Source organism: Schistocerca nitens, chromosome 1, assembly GCF_023898315.1.
Source record: "Schistocerca nitens isolate TAMUIC-IGC-003100 chromosome 1, iqSchNite1.1, whole genome shotgun sequence".
NCBI lineage: Eukaryota > Metazoa > Arthropoda > Insecta > Orthoptera > Acrididae > Schistocerca > Schistocerca nitens.
In genome coordinates this window covers 1137328604-1137355034 of record NC_064614.1, presented here as the reverse complement: position 1 = coordinate 1137355034, position 26431 = coordinate 1137328604, and positions in this window count along the sequence as shown.

Sequence of the window (26431 nt, the reverse complement as noted above, 5' to 3'; positions counted from 1 at the left end):
TCGACATCGTTTTTACTAGTACTGCTACCTAGCGGAAGCCATATAAAACTCAAGAGTTTTCTCTTCCCAACATTGTTGTTTACGCACATATTTCAAATCACATAATAGTTATTATTTTCTTTACTACAAGGAGGTGATTCACCGCTTGGAGGACTTGAGAGCTATAATGAGAGAGATATTATAACCTTTCGTACTGGGCCCCCAGCGGATGCAGCAACTGATAAGTGACGTAACGTGACGTAAAAGGCGTCAGCGGAAGTCCTTATCAGCACCGGAAGGGACCCTTTCCAGCGGATCGCGCTTAGTTAGAACTAAGTTGGTTGGAAGAATGGTTTATCTGTTGTTACAACACAAGTACCATAACTGTTGTTTGGAATAACACCAATAGAAAACGTACGAAAGGTTATAATATCTCTCTCGTTATAGCTCTCAAGTCCTCCAAGTGGTGAATCACCTCCTCATAGTTAAGCAATTGTCAGCCACGAATTACCACTCACAACCTCCGTTGTTATGCAAGAAAAATTAATCTTACATCCTACAAAAGTTATTGGTCCTCCAAGCAATTGCTGTTGTGCAGTTTGCTTTGGTTTAAAATCAAAAGTATCTACATTCTTGTAAACTGGCAATCTCATTCTCCTTCCGTATCATCTGCTGCTGCTGCGGTAAGGCATGGCTGCCTGTACTGTGCGGCTGCCTCGAGTCGAATGAGCATACTGTTGCCTCACGAGCGAGACTGGGCCCCCAGCGGATGCAGCAACTGATAAGTGACGTAACGTGACGTAAAAGGCGTCAGCGGAAGTCCTTATCAGCACCGGAAGGGACGCTGACCAGCGGATCGCGCTTAGTTAGAACTAAGCGCGATCCTCCGCGGCCAAGCGGCAGCGAGTTGAACTCGTTTCAAGGTCACCCGCCTTGCGCAACATTATGCGAGGTAGTAAACACAGCCATGCGACAACACACTTACACCTCCCGAGGAGATCACGAATGTAAAATTAGAGAGATTAGAGCGCGCACGGAGGCTTTCAGACAGTCGTTCTTCCCGCGAACCATACGCGACTGGAACAGGAAAAGGAGGTAATGACAGTGGCACGTAAAGTGCCCTCCGCCACACACCGTTGGGTGGCTTGCGGAGTATAAATGTAGATGTAGATGATTCTTTTTCATACACCCTGTGTAATGGACGGCTCATTAAACTACGAGAGATCACACTCCAAAATGAATCGACAAAGATGTTACTTCCTCTAAAATACTTACATCTAGACTAATGGAAACGACGCGAAAATCAGAGAAACTTCGCTCCCATACCATCACAAATGCAACAGGAAAGGGAGTAAGCGAAAGTAGTACACCGCGTGACGTAATCTGCAGACATTACGGAAGCTTGACAAGGATACACTAATCAGCCAGACCATTATGGCCACCTATCTAATAGCCGGTAGGTCCACGTTTGGCTCTGACAACGGAGGTGACGCGTCGCAATATGGAAGCAAAGAGCCCTTGGTAGGCCGCTGGAGTGAGTTGGCACTACACACGACTTGCCTAATTTCAGTAATTTCCGGGGATGGGAGGCCACTTTCAGTCACATGCCAGGTGATCGGTAGGATTCAGATCTGGCGAACTAGGGAACCAGCACATCAATTGGAAATCGCCACTGTGTTTCCCGAACCACTCCAGTCACACTCGTGGTCTTGTAACATGACGCATGGTCTTGCTGAAAAACGCCACTGCCGTCAGGAAACATGATTTTCAATAAACGGTGCAAGTGGTCTGCGACTAGTGTACGACCGTCATGGGAGCTCACGCGAGCTTCATTGGACCTGTGGAGCTCACGCGAAAGTTCCCGAGAGCATAATGGTGCTGCCGCCGCCAGCTCGTCTCCGTCCTGCAATATAGGTGTCAAGGAGCTGTTCCCCTGGAAGACGACGGATTCGCGCCCTCCCACCGACATGATGAAGAAGGTACCGGGGTTCATCAGAGTATACTGCGCCAATGTCCAGTTCCGACTGTCACGTGCCCGTTGTCAGTCGCAGTTGCCGATGTCGTGGTGTTAACATTGACACATGTATGGATCGTCGGCTGCGGAGGTCCTTCATTTAGGAGTGTTCGGTGTACTGTGTGTTAACACACACTTGTGCTCTGACCGACATTCAAGTCTGATGGTAGTTCCGCCACAGTTCAACACTCGTACTGTTTTACCCAGCCTAGGACGTCCGTTGTCTGTAACGAGGCGCGGCCACCTTGCCCTGAAACGTCTGGACGTGCTTTCACCTAGACTTCGCCAAGTGTTGAAGACGCTCATCACAGCACTTCTGACAAGTGGTGCAGTTTTCGAAATGCTCGCGCCGATCCTCAGGGCCATTGCAATCTGCCCTCGGTCAAACTCAAATAGATCGCGTGTCTTCCCCACTCTACGCACGGATAGCACGCTCGCCGACACTACATGCACCGTGCGTGTGTCTGACTAGCAGTCATTCCTCGCCAGTTGACGCTGCTATCGCCTGGACGTGTTTATATCCGTAGTAGGTCGGTGGTCACAATGTTCTGGCCGATCAGTGGATATTTATATCCATACAGGGTGGTCCACTGATCGTAACCGGGCCAAGTATCTCACGAAATAAGCGTCAAACGAAAAAACTACAAAGAACAAAACGCGTCTAGCTTGAAGGGGGAAACCAGATGGCGCTATGATTGGCCCACTAGATAGCGCTACCATAGCTCAAAAGGGATATTAACTGCTTTTTTAAAAATAGGAACTCCCATTTTTATTACATCTTCGTGTAGTACGTAAAGAAATATGAAAGTTTTAGTTGCACCACTTTTTTCGCTTTGTGATAAATGGCGCTATAATAGTCACAAACATATGGTTCACAATTTTAGACGAACAGTTGGTAACAAGTAGGTATTTTTAAATTAAAATACAGAACGTAGGTACGTTTGAACATTTTATTTCGGTTGTTCCGATGGGATAGATGTACCTTTGTGAACTTATCATTTCTGAGAAATCATGCTACATGATTACCTGTAAATAACACATTAATGCAATAAATGCTCAAAATAATGTCCGTCAACCGCAATGCATTTGGCAATACGTGAAACGACATTCCTCTCAACAGCGAGTAGTTCGCCTTCCGTAATGTTTGCACATGCACTGACAATGTGCTGACGCATGTTGTCAGGCGTTGTCGGTGGATCACGATAGCAAATATCCTTAAAATTTCCCCACAGAAAGAAATCCGGGGACGTCAGATCCGGTGAACGTGCGGGCCATGGTATGGTGCTTCTACAACCAATCCACCTGTCAGTTCCGGACATCCATCATGTTGGAAGTACATCGCCATTCTGTCAAGCAGTAAAACATCTTGTAGTAACATCGGTAGAACATTACGTAGGAAATCAGAATACATTGCACCATTTAGATTGCCATCGATAAAATGGGGGCCAATTATCCTTCCTCCCATAATGCCGCACCATACATTAAACAGCCAAGGTCGCTGATGTTCCACTTGTCGGAGCCATCGTGGATTTTCCGTTGCCCAATGTATTATGCCGGTTTACCTTACTGCTGTTGGTGAAAGACGCTTCGTCGCTAAATAGAACGCGTGCAAAAAAATCTGTCATCGTCCTGTAATTTCTCTTCTGCCCAGTGGCAGAACTCTACACGACGTTCAAAGTCGTCGCCATGCAATACCTGGTGCACAGAAATATGGTACGGGTGCAATCGATGTTGATGTAGCATTCTCAACACCGACGTTTTTGAGATTCTCGATTCTCAGGCAATTTATCTGCTACTGATGTGCGGATTAGCCGCAGCATCATTTGTTGCAGGTCGTGGTTGACGTTTCACATGTGGCTAAACACTTCCTGTTACCTTAAAGAACGTAACTATACGGCGAACGGTCCGGACACTTGGGCGATGTCGTCCAGGATATCGAGCAGCATACATAGCACACGCCCGTTGGGCATTTTGATCACAATAACCATACATCAACACGATATCGACCTTTTCCGCAACTGGTAAACGGTCCATTTTAACACAGATAATGTATCACGAAGCAAATACCCCCCGCACCGGCGGAATGTTACGTGATACCACGTACTTATACTTTTGTGACTATTACACCGCCATCTGTCACAAAGCGAAAAAAGTGGTGCAACTAAAACATTCATATTTCTTTACATACTACACGAATATGTAATAAAAATAGGGGTTTGTATCCGTTTGAGCTATGGCAGGGCCATCTAGCGGGCCAACCATAGCGCCATCTGGTTTCCCCCTTCAAGCTAGACAAGTTTCGTTCTTTGCAGTTCTTTCGTTTGATGCTTATTTCGTGAGATTTTTGGCTTGGTCATTGTCAATGGACCACCCTGTAAATGTTCACCGCGACAAAAGTACTAAGGGCGGCAATAATAACGACATAAACTCTAAGTGGCATGTCATTTAATGCAGGAATAGTAAAGGCATAGTCATATACGATCAGTCATGGCAAATGACTGGCTCAAAAATATGATTCCATATGAATAATAATATAAGAACGTAACGAAACTGAAAGTGAAAGACACGACTACTGATGGAAATAAGAAGTTCTTCCCCTCGGCCTCCGTGTCGACTACGAAAATGGAGCAGGTTGCCTGCCGGATTGGAGGCAGCCGCCTCTCGGAGACAGCTTTGGGAACAATGGAGCAGCCGCGCTTTCTCTACGCCCCAGCTTCCCGTCATCGGGCGGAAGAAAGAAGAGAAACTTGTTCCGCAACTCGCTACAATCGCCAAACGAGCTGCGCATTACCTGTAATTATTCCAATGGAAACCGTTCACGCGCCGCTGCTTCTGACGAGGAGTAAGTATTTTCCGTGATCCGGCGGCGGGGAAAAGAATAACTTTTCACCGAACGAAAGAACAGAAAAAAAGCTTAAGACTGGAGTGCCGCCGCGAGTATGGCATTGATTTTATTACGGGCTCCCAAATCTCGGTATCGGGAGGCGGGCATTATTCAGTTTGTCAAACTTGAGGATTGTTTGGGAGTCCAAGTTTGGCTGCGCTGCGCGAGCGTATCGGGCTCCGAGAGCAGCACACACACACACACACACACACACACACACACACACAGCCGAACGCAGGGTCCTGTAATTACTGCTCCAGGCAATGCTACTAGTTAGAGCTCCCGCATCCTGGCGGTTAGGTATTTCCAGTCGTTTTGCGTTTGTTACTGATTTTGTGCGTTCATAACAACCTCCGTTTTCTATCATTTAAAGCGGGCAGTATTTATCGCATACAATTTCTCATTTTTTTAAAGTTACGATAGGCCAGTAGGCTGCACTGCAAATTATTTGAGACGCGAAACCAACGATTTCTTTTTAACTGTTACGTGATGCCATGTCTGGAAGAGTACTCATGATGTGATGAGGGGCTGAGAATACCACAGATACCAACGCTTTCTTTACGAAACCAATTAAACGGCTGCCACAATTAAATGGCTATTTATAAATTACGTGAGTTAGGCCTATTATTGAAACATTAGATAACTTTTTCTGTCATTTAACGTATGTATGCTTGTAGAGATTGTAATGCCCCTTCATTATTTTTTATAATCTATTAAAATAGTTATACTCCATGTATCTCAAAGCTTTTTAGAGTAAAAAAGGCAAAACATTTCATTCGCTGTGCTCTATTTTGAAGAGATTTTGGTAGAACACAGTGTAATACATGTTCATTGTAAAAGAAGGTCAAGCGAGTAATTAATGCAATACCGATGTAACAAGCTGAGATAGGCAATAGGTGAATAACAATAAGCCTAGAAACCTTACAACGAAAATATATTGATTTGCTTCCAACATGCACAAGAGATTTAAAAAATTCACTTTCTGTAATCCCCTCACAGTCAGTGTCTACGGGATTAGAATCATTTTCTTCTGTGATATCTCTAAAGTAATACTCTTCCTGGACAACACACGTGATGCTTTACCATTGTGCATTTTTCCGTCTTCCTCGTCTCCTTTTGCCACCATGTCCTTCCCCTCCTCTAGTCCCTCTTCTTGTACGCACGATAATTACTCTCTATGGAAGTGATATATTGCCATAGATCTCATGATATATTGAACTGATGTAGATCTTTACCTCCTGAAGATATTCCCATTCCTAAAAGTGTATTTCAATTTTTAGTCTGAAGGTTACAGTAGATACGTCATTCGGCGACCAATATTGTGTCTCCTAAACTCCGAAACACAAGATCACCATTTAGTGAATAACTGTACCGTTTGAGAATTTTCTTTGCTAATTCGGATTTATCTAATTTTGCGCCACTGTATTATGTTTCCTTCGGTGTCTTGAGCAAATTCGTTCTTCGATATGGCATCCATGGCCTTAAGTGAAAATTTTCTGTTTTCACTTCTTCTATGGAAAACTTCCTCCTGCCATTCTTCGTTTGTTCCATCCAGTCTTAGGGAACAAATACGTAGGTTTAAATGTTTCTTTGCCTTTTTTAATGAGACCATAATCTGGATCACATTCCACGTATTTATGGCTAGGTTCAAGGAATTTGTGATCTGTTGTGTCATTATGTTAATTTTTCCTCGAGGTGTACATCCAGTATTTAAAAATATTGCGGTTCTTGATCTAACCACTGCAGCTATCACTGTGTGCGGTTACATGGGCTATTTCGCTAGCTCCTGGTTCCAGTATTTGACGAAGCGTGGACCAATTTACTGAGAATGCTTTCCCGTTGGTAAATTCATTCTACATGAACATTTTGAATATACCTGGCTTAAGATCGTGCACTCGTAGATTATAAGTCCACAATATTCTCAGGTACAATATTTTGTTGGTATTCAGATATGGTATTGGCAAAGTTTTCTGTAAGTCAAATGTAAGCATTTCAGTAGGATCTAAAGAAGTGTTACTACGCAATTTCTTTTTGGCCGCTGCCCTTTGCGCCTTTCTTATCTGAAGGTCTTTCTGCCTCTCAGCGTCACTGGGTAAGGATCTGTCTGAGAACTCAACATCAATCTTGAACTTGTTACACTTAATGCACGTGTAACTGTACGGATGGTGAAAGCTTAGAGTGAAGACTTTAATAAAAACGCCATAAAAATACCTTTCATTAACTAGAGGCGTATTCTGTTAGGTGTACTTGGAACAACAGAGTTATTACATCTTGTTCGGATTAGGTTCTGAGCTCATGTACTGAGGATCGTCTGCTCTGTTGAAATGACTGATGTAACTTGGGAAGGAGGCAATGCAACTTTGTACCTCTTCTCTCTTCTCTGTTATTATATTTAACACAAATTGATTGAGACTTCTGAAATCCTGGTGTGGACTGCCTCATTACTGCTTCTTTCTCGTTTACACACTTTACGTCGTACGAAAACAAATATATTACAATATAAGCTGCAATTTCCAACAAGGAATGGTTTTACATGGAATCTGTTTAAACTTATATTAAATATTGCTACAATCACACTTAGAAGTATACTTTCAGAAAAATACCTGCATCAAGCTTCATTCAAGATAGCGGCAAGTCTCCTTTCGTCTGACATTTCTACTAGTCGTAATCTGAACGAAAGCCAGCACTGGCTTATAGCTTATACTGTATCATCACAGAGTGCAGCACAATGCAGGAATTCATTTGTACATCTTTTGCTCTGAAGAAATCCACACTTCAGCATACCAAATCTGCACTTAGATAATGCTCTTACGAAATTTTACTTGTACCACTTGTTCATAAACCCCTCAAATATATATGGACTCCCCCCAGCAAAGTACACCACTTTTTCCATTTGTAGACCCCAGGAACACCACTTCAAATAGTGGCCGAAACGTAGGGTATGGCCATTTAGTGACGCAGCTCTACAACCAGTGAACATTTATGTTAGTCAAATTACCTTACATTAGGAATTTGAAACGGACTCAACGACTTTGATATGACTTTCAAAATGATGGTGAGCAGCAATGTTTTCCTTGCTGGCTTTATTAAAGCAAATCCAGAGTTCGGCTAGTAACTAGCCATTATCAGTGCAGTATTTCAGAATTTAAATACATGCCCTAGTACGTCAACCACTGTTGTTCGGGCTGCCGTCACAGTTCATTCAGTTCAGCTGACACCGACCGCAGAACCTTTCGAAGTACGTAAGGCGCCGTGCAAATGATTCCGAGACTGATTTTATTTCTAGCGTAGAAGCGACGTCAGTTCCTGGTGTTTAAGCATATCAACGTAGAACTGTAGAAGCAGGTTTAACCAAGAACTATAAACAACTATTGCGCTTTCGGACAGCACTCGGTGTTCAGTAGTGGACGTGTGGCGGTAGTGTCACCGTTGTTGTGTCACAAATAACAATGGAGAAAGGAACTAAATATCTCCAAATTAAGTACTAAAGACATTTTCCAGGAAGTTTTGTAGAAGAGAAAAGTGTGTACCGAGGTCGATCCACACACCTTGACTCCCGAACAGTATCAATGACGCATGAGCACATGCTGCGACTTTCTTGAAATGATAAACGCAGATAATTCTTCTCTGAAAAAAATCATAATGGTTGACGAGCCTTGGTGTTATCAACAGGAATCTAGCACAAAACCACAAAGTGCAGAATGCTTCTCTGATGGTTTGCCGAGACCGAAGGTGACGCGTGAGTTGAACGACATCCGAAAGAGGACTTTTTTGGCTGTATGTACGTTCTGTGCATTGGACTCAAGTGGGGGAGACCGAATGGAACAACTGAAACTTTAAAACCACCATCTTAACTTTTCTATACTTTTTACCAATCCCATCTTGAAACTTCTTGGACTGTCGGCGGGTGGTTTCTGGACTGTGTAAAAACTGATTTTGTTGTCAATAAGTTCCAGACGATCAAGAAGAACTGTTTTAAGAAAATAGTGTTATTATGCATCATCTGTTATACGGAGGATGTAAAACAGCTTTACTGCTTTCCACTTACAGACTATTTCGTTGTTTTCCTTTCAGAGAAAGACAGTCCCCGCATTCATTTCTAGTGTGCGTAGGTTGTTGGTTTTCATGATTGCTTAGGAATACTGGATAAGCGTCGTTTCTTACGGGTAAAGCATCGCTTCATATGGGGAGATACTGAGGTGCTCTTGTCAGCCAAATGTCATACTTGCAAATACCACGCACGGGTATAGAAAACGAAATTCTGATATGAACCACATTATGACTGAACTTTTTACTGAAAGGAAAAGGTCTATCCAACAGCAATAACTGAAGAGGTAGGCACATATCGAACGGCTGTCGAAAGAGCGCCAACGGTTAATAGAGGAGGTAAAGCCAGATGAGAAGAGAATACGACGACATCCACGAGAGTCATGGGAGAATGGAACAGAAAAGGAATTTTAAGAGAGAGGAGAGAGCAGTAATTTCGTCTGCAGATATTCAAGAACGAAGGTCCCTCGCATTCTCTTCACTATGAGATAGGTGACGACTGGATAAAGCAAGTGTGAACTGCATTACCAAGAAAACTATTTGTACCTGCAATTGTGAGTCAAGGGAAGAATTATTACGTCAGCACTGTATCAGAAATCAAATTAACTAAAAATCGAATAATTTAAGAGTGTCTAAAAACATACCGACAGTTCTGTTAGGTTTCCAGGTATGTGATGTGCCGTCCAGTATGGGAGACTGTCGTTAAAATAAGGAATCCTTTGTCCATACAGGATGAACTATAATAATTACAACGAGGAGGGAAAGGGTTCGTGTATAACAGGTTTGCCTCATCCGAACAAATTACACAGTCGTACATAATTTCCCCTGGGGAGCTAAACAGGCAAGCAAGTTCCTACGAATGGCACAGATCTGAAGATGTCTTATTAAAATAATATTAGGAAGTCATAAATGGTTTGTAACTCATTTTTCAGAATCTTTTACTGTACACTCTCCTAAAAATTGCGTTTCTGTAGAGCTTTCTACGAAGCCTTACTTTTACAGTTGGAGTAAGTTTCCTTTTACTTCTCTGTACAAAATCCCATACAATTTCTATGTGAAATGCAAGGACTCTATGTTTTTTCTATGCTCCTTAAAATGACGATAAAAGCACGCTCTGCAATAAAATATGGGGCCAGAACGTTGACCACTACAATAGGCACTATTATGTGAGGAGCAAAATATTCACTTCACAAACTCTTGGGTTTAGCCCCTCACATCACTGATTCACAAGAATCTAATTGCTCCTACTTGTACGTAAATGTCTTGGATTTTCCACTAAATATCTGATTTTATCCATTATAAATGATTTTGAAAGCCGGCGGCTGTGGAAACAATAGGTTTGTTTATAAATAAATCTTCTGCTGCCAGTAATGATTTTCTTTATTTATTTTTCACACGACGCTTTTCGGGAAATGATTCACATTTTTAAGTGCGTTTTTTGTGCGTGTTATGCCATTTCTGTGTGATGTTGTCGATGCGTTTATGTAAGGGACTTTCGATCTTTAAAGTGTACAGCAAATTGTGTGTGATGTTCAGTGTGTGTGTGAGACGCTGCACAAATGGACCATTAGAAAACTTACAGTCAACAAAATGAAGCAGACTCTCACACACCGACAACATCACACAGAAATAGCATAACACAAACAAAAAACGCACTTGAAAATGGGAATCATTTCCCGAAACGCGTCGTGTGAAAAATAAATAAAGACAATCGTGACTGGTAGCAGAATAATTATTTATAAACAAACCTATTCCACTAAATAAGTACTGGCGGGCTATCGTGGCCTCCTTTCCTCATTACTTTTCCTGTATGGCGCACTATTCTGCTCATGTCTCTGTGTGTGCTGAGATATACATTCAGAATATGTATTTTCCATTAATTATATGTTTTTACCAGGTTGCTGACTTAGCTAACCAGTCCCGAGAATTATTGATGGTATTACTATTTAGTGACTGTAGAATACTAGTCATCGGATATTTTAAGGTTCTCTATTTACACCACTTCACTTATTACGTAGTTTATGTTTTCATTCATTTTAGTGAGTCGATCACTTGTATCGGAGTTGTTAATTGTCAACTAAGAGTTAACTGCAATTTATGCGATCTTTTTTCACTACATTTCATGCTCATTTCAATTTCACTTCGTAAATGAAGTTCATGTCGTCCCATCAGCCATTCAGCTGTTTTAGTATTCAATTCAAAGTATTCCAGAATGATTTTCCTCTGGTGTCCATATCCGGTTCATTCTTTCTTTTACAAAGACCTTTCGTTCGAAGTTGACTGTTTTTCAATTCATCGTTTCTCCGAGTCTTGAAGGATGATTTTCTTCAGCGATTGTCCACTAATGACACCGTAAAGTCTTGGTAAGCTGGTGATATTGAATGGTCTGACTGGCGACAAACGACAGTAATGTCGGCAAGATAAAATATATTTAACATTGTTTTAGAGCCCTGCTACGGTAAATTTAATAATGAATATTAACAGTGAAAACCGAACATCGTTCGCATCACTGCCTGCTAACTAACGTAGTTCCTTTTCATTTTGCACAAGTGAGGATTGTAAGAACGACCAGAACAGGATAATTTTTTGCTAAGCATAGAGGCCCTAAATCATTAACAATAGGAGCAGTAATCCCTAAATTAAATTCAAAGAGGATGCATTGTTTTAAATCAGAGAGACAAGTCTTCACATAGTACTTTAACTCAGAAATGAGGACTGAAATTTAAAATTTAACGTTACGAGCGGAGTACGCGGCGTTGTCCAACTGTACATTTATTCCAGACTTCTATTATTCCATTTCCTCCTTCCCTCCCTCTCCGTCCATCTCCTCTTCTTGCGTCCCTCTGTTCTATTTCTTCTCTCTCTCTCAGTCCAACACCTCCTCTCCCCCCACTCCGACCACCCCCTCCTCCTCTTCTCTGTCCATTTCCTCGTCCCTCTACCTCTATCCAGCTCATACTCACCCTCTTTCTTCTCCTCCCCTCTCTCACTGCCAAACCTTCACCATCCTCCACAGTCTATCTACTTTCTCCTGCCCCTCTCTCAGTTCATCTCCTCCCTTCATCTCTCGACCTCCTCCTGCCTTCTCTCTTTTTCTACATTTCTTCTTTCCAACCCTCCTCTACATATCCCCTCACCCGAATAAGAGGTTGGTGGTTCTTATACCCACAATATTTTTTCACCAGATGGTTAATAAGTCAATCAAGAAGGCTAGAAGAGTGTTTCTGCTAGATAGAACAGATAAACAGTTATTAACATCCCCCATAGACAGTGAATGGCTCTGAGCACTATGGGACTTAACATCTGTGGTCATCAGTCCCCTAGAACTTAGAACTACTTAACCCTAACTAACCTAAGGACATCACACACATCCATACTCGAGGCAGGATTCGAACCTGCGACCGTAGCAGTCGCGCGGTTTTAGACAGTGAATTGGCCTCACTTAGCTACAGCTGTAGAAGAATTATGAGCAAAGATTGTAAATCGTAGTCTGAAGAGTTATGTGCCTAATAAGTGGATAAAGGATGAAAAAGAAGGGAGCAGAGGCTGTTGCACTCTTGGTTCAAAAGCAAACGCATAAATGACGGCAAGCAAAGGTTGGTAGAGATTCGTACGTCTGTAAAAAGTCTATGCACGAAGTATACAACTACTATCGTCGCACCTTAGCAAAAGAACTGGCAGTGAACTCGAAAAAATTCTAGTCGTATGTAGAACCGCTAAGCGGATCTAAGGCTTCCATTCAGTCCCTTGTTATGACCAGTTTGGAGTGGCAGTTGAAGATAACGAGATCAGGAAATTGTTCACACAGGAGAATTGCACAAACATACCATCATTAGACCATCGGACAGACTTCAGTAGAGACAACATGGTAATAAGCACACCTGGCGTAGAGAAACAACTAGGGGGTTTGAAAGCAAATAAATCACCAGGTCCTGATGGAATGCCAGTTCGATTTTTCAAAGAGTACTCTACCGCATTAGCCCCTTCCTTAGCTTGTATTTATTGTGAATCTCTTACCCAACCCAAAGTCTCGAGTGGCTGGAAAAAGTGCAGGTGACTCCAGTATATAAGAAAGGTAAAAGAACGGATACGGAAAATTACAGACCAATATCCCTGACTTATGTAACTTCCTGCCAGATTAAAACTGTGTTCCGGACGGAGACTCGAGCTCGGGACCTTTGCCTTTCGCGAGCGAGTGCTCTACCATCAGAGTAACATTCTTGATTTATGTTGGCTGCAGAACCCTTGAACATATTCTCAGTTAGAATATAATAAACTTTCATGAGACTGAGAGGCTTATGCGCACGAATCACCCTAATTTTAGAAAGCATCGCCCGTGCGATATTCAGCTTGCTCTTTTCTCACGCGATATACTGCGAACTATGGATGAAGGGCAACAGGTGGGTTCCATATTTCTAGATTTCCGGAAAGCATTTGACACGGTTCCCCATTTCAGGCTATTAACGAAGATACTAGCATATGGAATGTGTTCACGGATATGTGAGTGGCTCAAAGACTTCTTAAATAGTAGAACCCAGTACGTTGCCCTCGACGGCGAGTGTTCATCAGAGACGAGGGTATCATCAGGAGTGCCCAGGGAAGTGTGATGGGTCTGCTGTTGTTCTCTGTATACGTAAATGATTTGGCTGACAGCAATCTGCGGTTGTTTGCTGAGGGCACCGTGGTGTTCGGTGAGGTGTCAAAGTCGAGTAACTGTAGGAAGATCCAAGACGACTCAGACGAAATTTCCGGTTGCTGTGATGACTGGCAAGTAGCCCTAAATGTGGTAATTTGTGGTAAGGTCTTATGGGGCCAAACTTCTGAGATTATCTATTCCTAAGCTTACACACTACTTAATCTAACTTAAACTAGCTTACGCTAAGGACGTCAAACACACCCATACCCGAGGGAGGAGTCGAACGTTCGACGTGGAGAGCCGCACGGACCGTGACAAGATGCCTCAGACCGCCCAGCTATCCCGCGCGGCTAGCCCAAAATATGGAAAAATGTAAGTTAATGCGGATGAGTAGGAAGATCGAACCTTTGATATGCGGATACAGTCGTACTAGTGTCCTACTTGACACAGCCAAGTCGTTTAAATATCTGAGCGTAACGTTGCAGGGCGATATGAGCTGGAATGAGCAAGTGAGAACTGTGGTAGGGAAGGCGAATGGTCGATATTGGTTTATTGGGAGAATTTTAGGAAAGAGTAGTTCACCTGTAAAGGGAACCGCATATAGGACGCTGGTGCGACCTATTCTTGAGTACCGTTCAAGTGTCTGGTCTTCGTACTAGGTCGTATTTAAGGAAGACATCGAAGAGATTCAGAGGCTGGCTGTTAGATTTGTTACCAGTAGATTCGAACAAAGTAACGGAGATGCTTCGGTAACTCAAATGGGATACCTGGAGGGAAGGCGACGCTCTTTTCGAGAAGCACTATCGAGGAAGTTTAGAGAACTGGCATTTGAAGCTGACTGCCGAACGGCCTTGGGTCTCTGCTGCTACTTGCACGTAGCTCGAAAGGAATACCTCAGACAAGAATACGTCGCAGACAACGAAAACGAAACAGTTCTAAAAATGAAATAAAGATAATTATTTCTTTAAAGTCAGTACCGCCATTAGACTTGTTTAATTGCAGTGTTACATTTACACTTATACGATCATGATTTTGCCTTCAAAGTGCCATTATCAAGAGTTTTAAGTGTTATATAGTGCCTAAGATGACATACACTCATATTTAAAATACACTATTAGACACATTGTCTAAGGGTCGGTATTTCTGGTAAAGCCTACTGCTTTGTTTCATCACTGAGTGATGTAGCACTGCAAATAAGCAACACACTAATGGCGGTACTGACTTTAAAGAAATGTATTATGACTATGAAGATGACATGGGAGATATGATACTGAGTGAAGAGTTTGACAGAGCACTGAAAGACCTGATTCGAAACAAGGCCCCCGGAGTAGACAACATTCCATTGGAACTACTGACGGCCTTGGGAGAGCCAGTCCTGACAAAACTCTACCATCTGGTGAGCAATATGTATGAAACAGGCGAAATATCCCAAGACTTCAAGAAGAATATAATAATTCCAATTTCAAAGAAAGAAGATGTTGACAGATGTGAAAATTACCGAACTATCAGTTTAATAAGTCACGGCTGCAAAATACTAACGCGAATTCCTTACAGACGAATGGAAAAACTGGTAGAAGCCGACCTCGGGGAAGATCAGTTTGGATTCCGTAGAAATGTTGGAACACGTGAGGCAATACTGACCCCACGACTTATCTTAGAAAATAGATTGAAGAAAGGCAAACCTGCGTTTCTAGCATTTGTAGACTTAGAGAAACCTTTTGACATTGTTGACTGGAATACTCTCTTTCAAATTCTGACGGTGGCAGGGGTAAAATACAGGGAGCGAAAGGTTAGTTACAATTTGTACAGAAACCAGATGGCAGTTGTAAGAGTCGGGGGACATGAAAGGGAAGCAGTGATTGGGAAGGGAGTGAGACAGGGTTGTAGCCTCTCCCCGATGTTGTTCAATCTGTATATTGAGCAAGCAGTAAAGGAAACAAAAGAAAAATTCGGAGTAGGTATTAAAATACATGGAGAAGAAATAAAAACTTTGAGGTTCGCCGATGACATTGTAATTCTGTCAGAGACAGCAAAGGACTTGGAAGAGTAGTTGAACGGAATGGACAGTGTCTTGAAAGGAGGATATAAGATGAACATCAACAAAAGCAAAACGAGGATAATGCTTTCGAAATGTGGTGCTACAGAAGAATGCTGAAGATTAGATGGGTAGATCACATAACTAATGAGGAGGTATTGAATAGAACTAGGGAGAAGAGGAGTTTGTGGCACAACTTGACTAGAAGAAGATATCGGTTGGTAGATGTTCTGAGGCATCAAGGGATCACCAGTTTAGTATTGGAGGGCAACGTGGAGGGTAAAAATCGTAGAGGGAGACCAAGAGATGAATACACTAAGCAGATTCAGAAGGATGTAAGTTGCAGTAGGTACTGGGAGATGAAGAAGCTTGCACAGGATAGAGTAACATAGAGAGCTGCATCAAACCAGTCTCAGGACTGAAGACCACAACAACAACGTGGCCCCGCATTATGAAAAATTATTAAACACATTTATCTCCTTAAGAAGACAAACTCTGATTCTCAATTCGTTGTGCTTGTTCATTTATTTGAAGCTGCGCAACGTGAATTTAAAATCGACATAGGTAACGGAGGCTTTGTGCCCCCTCTCTTGAATATGTAGGTAATTCTTATCTCCACAAAACTTCTTTCCAAATAGTAAGTGATATGTGTACCAAGTTTGATTCAAATCGATCCAGTAGTTTAGCAGGAGATGTAGAACATACATGCATTTCTTCTGATTAGATTTTTGAGTTCTATAATAAGATCCTCTATGATTTCTCCTTCTATGCTAAACTCTACATCTCAAAGCAGCACTTACAGCAATCGTCGACAACTATATGTTGCATATACTCCAGTCTCTGACTTTTAAATCAACTTCTTCCATCTGTAGCTCCCTCTAGTGCTGTAGAGGTTATTCCCTGATGTCTTGACACACATCTCGTCAGCGTGTTCCCCTTTTAGCTAGTGTTTTCCTTATATTTCTTTTCATGTTAATTTTGAGAAGAACTTTTTTATCGCTTACTTCATCAGTCCACTGGATTTTCAGCATGCTTCTGTTGCACCACGTATCCAATGCTTTGATCTTTGTTTTCTCCACTTTTCACAAAGATCCATGATTCACTCATACACAATATTGGGCTCCAGACGTACACTCGCAGAAATTTCTTTCTCAAATTAAGTCCTGCGTTCCTCACCAGATGACTTCTTTTGGCGAAGAATGTTGTCTTTTCCTATGCTAATCTGCTTCTATATCCATCTTGCTTCGTCCGTGCATTATTTGCTGGCAAGATTGACGGATTTCTTAATTTTCTTTGCTAAAGTGGTCCCCCCAATTTCGATGTTATGATCGTCGCTAATTTAATTTCTTCTATTCTTCAATACTTTTCTTTGTTTACTCTTAATACAAAGTAAAAGTATTAATGGTAAATCATTATCATATTTACCTTTAAATTGTGTTATTTAACTTTTACAAACGCATCCGCTCTGGCGATTACTTTCGTGTGTGTTCAGCTCTCATAGTATTTCTCTTCGTTTTAAGCGTTTCGATCCGAAATCTCTTTTTGCTTTTTTTTGTCAAGAATGCGTCCACATTTCTCCGATTCCAGCAGGAGAATTTCCATCTACACTCCTGGAAATGGAAAAAAGAACACATTGACACCGGTGTGTCAGACCCACCATACTTGCTCCGGACACTGCGAGAGGGCTGTACAAGCAATGATCACACGCACGGCACAGCGGACACACCAGGACCCGCGGTGTTGGCCGTCGAATGGCGCTAGCTGCGCAGCATGTGTACACCGCCGCCGTCAGTGTCAGCCAGTTTGCCGTGGCATACGGAGCTCCATCGCAGTCTTTAACACTGGTAGCATGCCGCGACAGCGTGGACGTGAACCGTATGTGCAGTTCACGGACTTTGAGCGAGGGCGTATAGTGGGCATGCGGGAGGCCGGGTGGACGTACCGCCGAATTGCTCAACACGTGGGGCGTGCGGTCTCCACAGTACATCGATGTTGTCGCCAGTGGTCGGCGGAAGGTGCACGTGCCCGTCGACCTGGGACCGGACCGCAGCGACGCACGGATGCACGCCAAGACCGTAGGATCCTACGCAGTGCCGTAGGGGACCGCACCGCCACTTCTCAGCAAATTAGGGACACTGTTGCTCCTGGGGTATCGGCGAGGACCATTCGCAACCGTCTCCATGAAGCTGGGCTACGGTCCCGCACACCGTTAGGCCGTCTTCCGCTCACGCCCCAGCATCGTGCAGCCCGCCTCCAGTGGTGTCGCGACAGGCGTGAATGGAGGGACGAATGGAGACGTGTCGTCTTCAGCGATGAGAGTCGCTTCTGCCTTGGTGCCAATGATGGTCGTATGCGTGTTTGGCGCCGTGCAGGTGAGCGCCACAATCAGGACTGCATACGACCGAGGCACACAGGGCCAACACCCGGCATCATGGTGTGGGGAGCGATCTCCTACACTGGCCGTACACCACTGGTGATCGTCGAGGGGACACTGAATAGTGCACGGTACATCCAAACCGTCATCGAACCCATCGTTCTACCATTCCTAGACCGGCAAGGGAACTTGCTGTTCCAACAGGACAATGCACGTCCGCATGTATCCCGTGCCACCCAACGTGCTCTAGAAGGTGTAAGTCAACTACCCTGGCCAGCAAGATCTCCGGATCTGTCCCCCATTGAGCATGTTTGGGACTGCATGAAGCGTCGTCTCACGCGGTCTGCACGTCCAGCACGAACGCTGGTCCAACTGAGGCGCCAGGTGGAAATGGCATGGCAAGCCGTTCCACAGGACTGCATCCAGCATCTCTACGATCGTCTCCATGGGAGAATAGCAGCCTGCATTGCTGCGAAAGGTGGATATACACTGTACTAGTGCCGACATTGTGCATGCTCTGTTGCCTGTGTCTATGTGCCTGTGGTTCTGTCAGTGTGATCATGTGATGTATCTGACCCCAGGAATGTGTCAATAAAGTTTCCCCTTCCTGGGACAATGAATTCACGGTGTTCTTATTTCAGTTTCCAGGAGTGTATTTACGGAACGCTTCGCTACATTATGTCTTCCCTTGAGGGTAAATGTTCGCAATGCAGCATCCATATATCGACTGCAAGACCACGGCATATTGTAAGTTACATTAGCCTCGTTAAAGAGTAGAGGAGAGTGATGTAGCTAGAGGATAATGTACCACCAGCCGCTGCATCCTTCCAAGTACCTAACGCACAGGTATGTACACCGCCCGTCCAAAAGATTACGAGACTGATTACCAACAACAGATGCTCTAGTTGCCAATTGCTTCTGTTTCAAAATGTTATCAACTTCTAAATGGTCTCTGATAATACTTCTCCTTAATTTTATTTCATTTATGATAGTTGATATGTAATATAATCATCATGTAACACATAGACTATTAAATTCAGTACTGACAAAATTTTCTCATTTCCGACACTTTTAAATTTGAATACAATGTTTCTTCTTAGGTACATGGCCATGTTGCATCTTGGAACACTTTTTCACATTTTGTAAAACCTTATTTTTGCAAAGCAGTTTTTGTAATTTTAGGAATAGACAGCAGGATATATAAAATGAGTGCTATCATTTCAAAATGGAATAAGAAAATATATTAAATTTCTATTACAGGGCGAGAGGCGAAAGTCTGAAAAATTTCCAAGATAAAATACTCACCCCTGCCGTTAGTTTCAGGATACTATGTCTGTATGAAGCTTCACCGTTTACCGTTAACCTGAACAGAAGCCTTTTTTTCACACTTATGCATTTGTGCGAATTAACCGACTGCCGTGGTATATTATAACACTACTACTGACATTAATAAATTTCTTCTTGTTGTTCGTTGCTGTTTCTTGTTATTATGGTAATCAGTCCAAAGATTGGTTTTATACTACTCTTCACGCTACTCTGTCTTATGCAAGTTGAAATGAGTCCACTTCGGCGGGATTGCCATTACCTTTGTTTATGGAAAGTAACATTTCAAAGCCTGGTCACGGAGTCAGTTAACTCAGTTGCGTGAAGGGCAGTTTCCAATATTTTCGCTGAACTGACGTTCTTTATCCAGCGTAAGTGAGATGCTATAAATGCTTGTAAGTGAGGTGCGCTATTCTGGTGGGAGTCCAGATTGACCTTAGGCGGCCACGCGTGATGAAGGTAGTGGTAGCTTCAGTTTCATAATTTGTTATCATTACTGGATCATGCTGCATATGTGACCAAAAGTAGCCGGCCCCTATGGCCGAGCGGTTCTAGGGGATTCAGTCCGGAACCGTGCTGCTGCTACTGTCGCAGGTTCATATCCTGCCTCGGGCATGGATGTGTGTGATCTTTAGGTTAGTTAGGTTTAAGTAGTTATAAGTGTAGGGGATTGATGACCTCAGATGTTAAGTCCCATAATACTTAGAGCCATTTGAACCAAAATTGTCCAGACACCTGGGTGAAAATGACTTACAAGTTCGTGGCGCCCTCCATCGGTAATGCTGGAATATGGTGTTGGCCCACCCTTAGCCTTGAAGGCAGCTTCCACTCTCGCAGGCATACGTTCTATCAGGTGCTGCAAGGTTTCTTGTGGAATGGCAGCCAATTCTTCGCGGAGTTCTGCGCAGAGGAGAGGTATCGATGTCGGTCGGATATGCCTGGCACGAAGTCGACGTTCCAAAACATCCTCAAAGTGTTCTATAGTATTCAGGTCAGGACTCTGTACAGGCCACCCCATTACAGGGATGTTATTGTCGCGTAACCACTGCGCCACAGGCTGTACATTATGAACAGGTACTCGATCGTGTTGAAAGATGCAATCGCCATCCCCGAATTTCTCTTTCAAGCGGGAAGCAAGAAGGTGCTTAAAACATCTATGTAGGCCTGTGCTGTGGTAGTTCCACGCAAAACAACAAAGTGTGCAATGCCCTTCCATGAAAACCAAGACCGCTCCATGACATCACCACCTCTGAATTTTAGCATTACACACACTGGCTGATGACATTCATTGGGAATTCGCCAAACCCACGCTCTGCCATCGTATCGCCACACTGTGTACCGTGATTCGTCACTGCACACAACGTTTTTCCGCTCTTTAGTCGTCCAATGTTTACGCTCCTTACACCAAGCGAGGCGTCGTTTGGCATTTACCGGCGTGATGTGTGGTTTATAAGCAGCCGCTCGACCATGAAATCTAAGTTTTCTCACCTCCCGCCTAACTGTCATAGTACTTGTAGTGAATCCTGATGTAGTTTGGAATTCCTGTGTGGTGGTCTGGACAGACTGCACAGATTACACACTACGAACCTCTTTAACAGTCGGCGGTCTATTTCAGTAAACAGACGTGGTCGGCTGTACGCTTTTGTGCTGAACGTGGCCCTTCACTTTTCCACTTTACTATCACATCGGAACAGTGGACCTAGGGATGTTTAGGAGTGTGGAAATCTCGCGTACAGACGTATGACATAAGTGACACCCAATCACCTGACCACGTTCGAAGTCCGTGAGTTCCCCGGAGGGCCCCATTCTGGACTCTCACGATGTGTAATGAATTCTGAGGTCGCTGATATGCAGTACCTGGCAGTTGGTGGCAGCCCAATGCACCTAATATGGCAAACGTATGTTTATTCAAGCAGGAGTTTCAATAGAATTATTGAAAGAACAGTACTGTGTGGCCATTAAAATCTGTCCATAATTCGAAGAGGAACTCTGCCTCCAATAATTGTGCCACCAGACCATTACGTCTCACCAACATCAGCTCCACATCAAAGTAAGTCTCTATCATTTAAGAAGTTTAAAAATGTAGAAGTCTTGCTAGTTTCGCAGAAGCAGTTTATGGTATAATACAATGTTTGTGTAAAATTTAACACTAAGTCTGTTTTAATGATTTTCCAGCGTAATTATTACCAGCAGTATAGGAACCATTTCCTGCTATTAAAATAACAGGGTCTCACATTATTAAGTGCAAGAATGTTAATATGAAAATCTTAAATGAACTAGAAATTTAAACTTAATCTTTGCTCTTGCAATAAGAAGATTATTACGTCAGTTTCGTAATTCAGCTTTACTCATTGTTTCTAATGAAGGGAGTTTTTTAAGTAACAAAATCGATAATTCTGGAAAATTGTAGTAAAAGATCAGACTATGATTCAAAAGTGTTATTCAATTAATTACATATATTTATCGATTTTCTTTGACGATCATGGCTTCAGAATTTTCGGCGCCGCTTTATTTAATTGCTGCTTTATGTGATGTCATTTTATCGTATCAATTTTTTTCTGTTGTGTATTTTGATCGCTTGGATGAAATGGTTAATGAAATATAGCGACATTAAACATTATTATAAGGTCACGTTTCTCAATAGTTACCGCGCCACGTGCTGCAGTTAGTACATCAGTGTTGTTTTAAATAATTCTATAGTGCGCAGTGTAACGGTAATTAACAATTCAAGATCTTATAACCATTTTCAGACTCCATTGAGCTCCCGCGCTTGTAATGACCGTTGCCGCCTACGTTGTTGTTGTTGTAGTGGTCTTCAGTCCTGAGACTGGTTTGATGCAGCTTCCATGCTACTCTATCCTGTGCAAGCTTCTTCATCTCCCAGTACCTACTGCAACCTACATCCTTCTGAATATGCTTAGTGTATTCGTCTCTTGGCCTCCCTCTACGATTTTTTCCCTCTACGCTTCCCTCCAATACTAAATTGGCGATCCCTTGATGCCTCAGAACTTGTCCTACCAACCGATCCCGTCTTCTAGTCAAGTTGTGCCACAAACTTCTCTTCTCCCCAATCCTATTCAATACCTCCTCATTAGTTATACGATCTACCCATCTAATCTTCAGTATTTTTCAGTAGTACCACATTTCGAAAGATTCTATTGTCTTCTTGTCCAAACTAGTTACCGTCCATGTTTCACTTCCATGCATGGCTACGCTCCATACAAATACTTCCAGAAACGACTTCATGACACATCTATACTCGATGTTAACAAATTTCTCTTCTTCAGAAACGCTTTCCTTGCCATTGCCAGTCTACATTTTATATCCTCTCTACTTCGACCATCATCAGTTACTTTGCTCCCCAAATAGCAAAACTCCTTTACTACTTTAATTGTTTCATTTCCTAATCTAATTCCCTCAGCATCACCCGACTTAATTCGTCTACATTCCATTATCCTCGTTTTACTTTTGTTGATGTTCGTGATGTCGCCTACGTAAGTTTCATTAAATGTTATGTAAGCTCAATTTCAATCCAGTACAATTAGTTTCATAACTAATGCTTTTAAACTAATTGGCGACAGTATTATTTCATTTAATAATTACAGTTTCAGTAAATATTAGTTTCAGAATCAATAAAGAAACACCTGAAAATTGATCAAAACAACAGTTTCAGTGTATATCAGATTCAGAATCAATAAAAAACTCTGGAAATTGATCAAAATAATTACATGGTTCGGTTCGGATCGTTATTAGTGCGTTGTGCTTCTTTGTAATTGTAGTGATCAGGATTATACTTGCCCACATTCTTTCGGATTATGTTCTTCGGAATTGATGCCTGATCCATGCGTTAAGTACATTTGAATCACGGTCGATCGACTGTACACCGAAGGGTGTAGGCAAGTTACAATGTCATGTCATACTGTTGATGCTTTTCCACCCGTCACATGAGGACACTAAGGCCGGAGTGCTCGTAGATGATCCTAGAGAAGCGTAGGCTACTTGTCGATTTCATCCTCTGCTTTTCTCATTGTTATGCAGCACTAACCTGACTTCAGACTGTATGAACAACGATTGTAGTTACCTACAGTCAATAAATACAGTATACATAAGACACAGCTACCACATACCGTATGGGAAGAGGCCATTGGATGACGCGGAGTCAAACGCTTTCCGAATATGTTGTCGATCCTACTCCTACGGGTCACCTACCCAACAATCCCATACGACTCTTTCTTTCCCTTCTCTACATTTGGGAAAATCATGTTATAATACTTTTAAAACCGCACTAACCACTAAAGAAAAGACGTATTTTCAAAACATTGTATAATTTCTTGCAGTTATTGGTTTCGAACGTTTCTTTCATCATCAGATGGCTGCAATGCTGTCCCCCTAGACCAGACTGTCGAGAGTCCAAGTGCAAATGGTGACTCGCCGTGTTTTTAACTCGAAACTTTTGTGACTGTACTGCTAAAAGCACGCAATATAGTAGTAAGCTTGCCTGGGTCACCTTTCGCACTATGGAAATAATTAGATCTTTTTCATTATCTTGTGCCACTTTAAACGTTAAAAAATTAATATTCATATTATAATTCTAACATATGTATTAAACCAATCTTATAATGAACAAAATTTAGAGACTGGTTTTGGCAAGAAGTAATGATATACAAATATTATAAAAGTACGAGTTTTAAGCGTATCTTACCATACAATAACGGTAACCTGAAAATACCTTCAGCTGACAAGATAGGTTTAAACTATTGTATCTCCTGTTGAGTCATCCAAGGTTGAGCGATGACACAGTATTTATTCTGGTATTTTCTGTGGTTTTCCTAAATCGTTTGTTTCAAATGCTGAATCATTTCTTGAATACATTCACATCCAAACACTCGACAATCTTAATCTAATCATTCCATGTAGGCTTTCACGGCCGGCGTCTTCATCAGTAAACACTTCCGGGCTAAGTTGCCGTGGTCGATCTGTAGAACTTCTTCTCCCTGACGTTTCGTTCTCAACTACGGAGAACATCTTCCGAGGTGAGTCAACGCTCGGAAGATGTTCTCCGTAGTTGAGAACGAAACGTCAGGGAGCAGAACTACAGATCGACCACGGCAACTTAGCCCGGAAGTGTTTACTGATGAATCTTAATCTAAGTTTCCTCTTCAGAAATACTGAACTCGCTTACCTCATCTAACTGTACTGACCCTTGAAGTTATCAAAATAGTGACCCCAACCACTCTTTTTCATGTGTGGATAATAAAACAACCCGTCGCGGAGGGTAAGACTTTGCATCCTGCATCCGGAGGTCTTCGGCAACTAGAGCGCGAATGTCTGAAACCGATTAGACCCAATTCGTTCTGCAGGAAACTCATACAATGTAATTTGAAATTCACATTACAAACTTCTAGCACTAGACGGGATGAGTAGGTAACTCTTTGAAATGGAACCCATGTCCGCGAACGTGTCATCTCCGTGCTACAATCATTTGAAGATATTGATCAGGCGTGACCCAGTACATCAGTTGTTTTACAATTTCACTCATTTATAGCCAAATAAATTGCTCGCGTACTCGTTGACGAGTTCTCTTCAACGTGAAGAAGTACGGCCTCTTTCAGTTCAAGTGTGTGGCGTCTCCTTAGATCCACCAGTCACGCCCGCTGACAGTGAAGTTGCCCTTCCTCGAAGCCGATGCGTAATTGCGGAGAAAACGATGTGCGATGGAGTCGGACGTTGTGCAGAACGACCTTGATAAATGGAATGAGTATCTCTTCCTTTATCGTGAACTTCGCCGTTCAGAAGGATAATGTCGATGAATTCTGCAAACGTACAATACTGGCCATTAAACTTGGTACACCAAGAAGAAATGCAGATGATGAACGGGTATTCATTGGACGAATATATTATACTAGAACTGACATGTGATTACATTTTCACGCAATTTGGGTGCACAGATTCTGAGAAATAAGTACCTACAACAACCACCACTGGCCGAAATAACGGCATTGATACGTCTGGGCATTGAGTCAGAGCTTGGATGGCGTGTACAGGTACAGCTGCCCATGCAGCTTCAACACGATACCACAGTTCATCAAGAGTAGTGACTGGCGTATTGTGACGAGCCAGTTGCTCGGCCACCATTGACTAGACGTTTTCAATTGGTAAGGGATCTGGGGAATGTGCTGGCCAGGGCAGCAGTCGTATCCAGAAAGGCCCGTACAGGACCTGCAACATGCGGTCGTGCATTATACTGCTGAAATGTAGGGTTTCGCAGGGATCGAATGAAGGGTAGCCAAGGGTCGTAACACATCTGAAATGTAACGTGCACTGTTCAAAGTCCGTCGATGCGAACAAGAGGTGACTGAGACGTGTAACCAATGGCACCCCCTACCATCACGCCGGGTAATCCGCCAGTGTGGCGACGACGAATACACGCTTCCGATGTGCGTTCACCGCGATGTAGCCAAACTCGGATTCGACTATCATGATGCTGTAAACAGAACATGGATTCATCCTAAAAATGACGTTTTTTCCATTAGTGCACCCAGGTTCGTTGTTGAGTACAGCATCGCAGGTGCTCCTGTCTGTGATGCAGCGTCAAGGGTAACCGCAGCCATAGTCTCCGAGCTGATAGTCCATACTGCTGCAAACGTTTTCGAACTGTTCGTGCAGATGGTTGTTGTCTTGCAAACGTCCCCATCTGTTCACTCAGGGATTGAGACGTGGATGCACGATTCGTTACAGCCACGTAGATAAGATGCCTTTCATCTCGACTGCTAGTGGTACGAGGCCGTTGGGATTTACCACAGCGTTCCGTATTACCCTCCTGAACCCATCGATTCCATATTCTGCTAACAGTCATTGGATCTCGACCAACGCGAGCAGCAATGTCGCGATACGATAAAGTGCAATCGCGATACGCTACAATCCAACCTTTATCAAAGTAGGAAACGTGATGGTACGCATTTCTCCTCCTCACACGAGGCATCACAACAGCTTTTCACCAGGCAACGCCGGTCAACTGCTGTTTGTGTATGAGAAATCGGTTGGAAACTTTCCTCATGTCGGTACGTTGTAGGTGTCGCCACCGGCGCCAACCTTGTGTGAATTCTCCGAAAAGCTAATCGTTTGTATATCAGGGCATT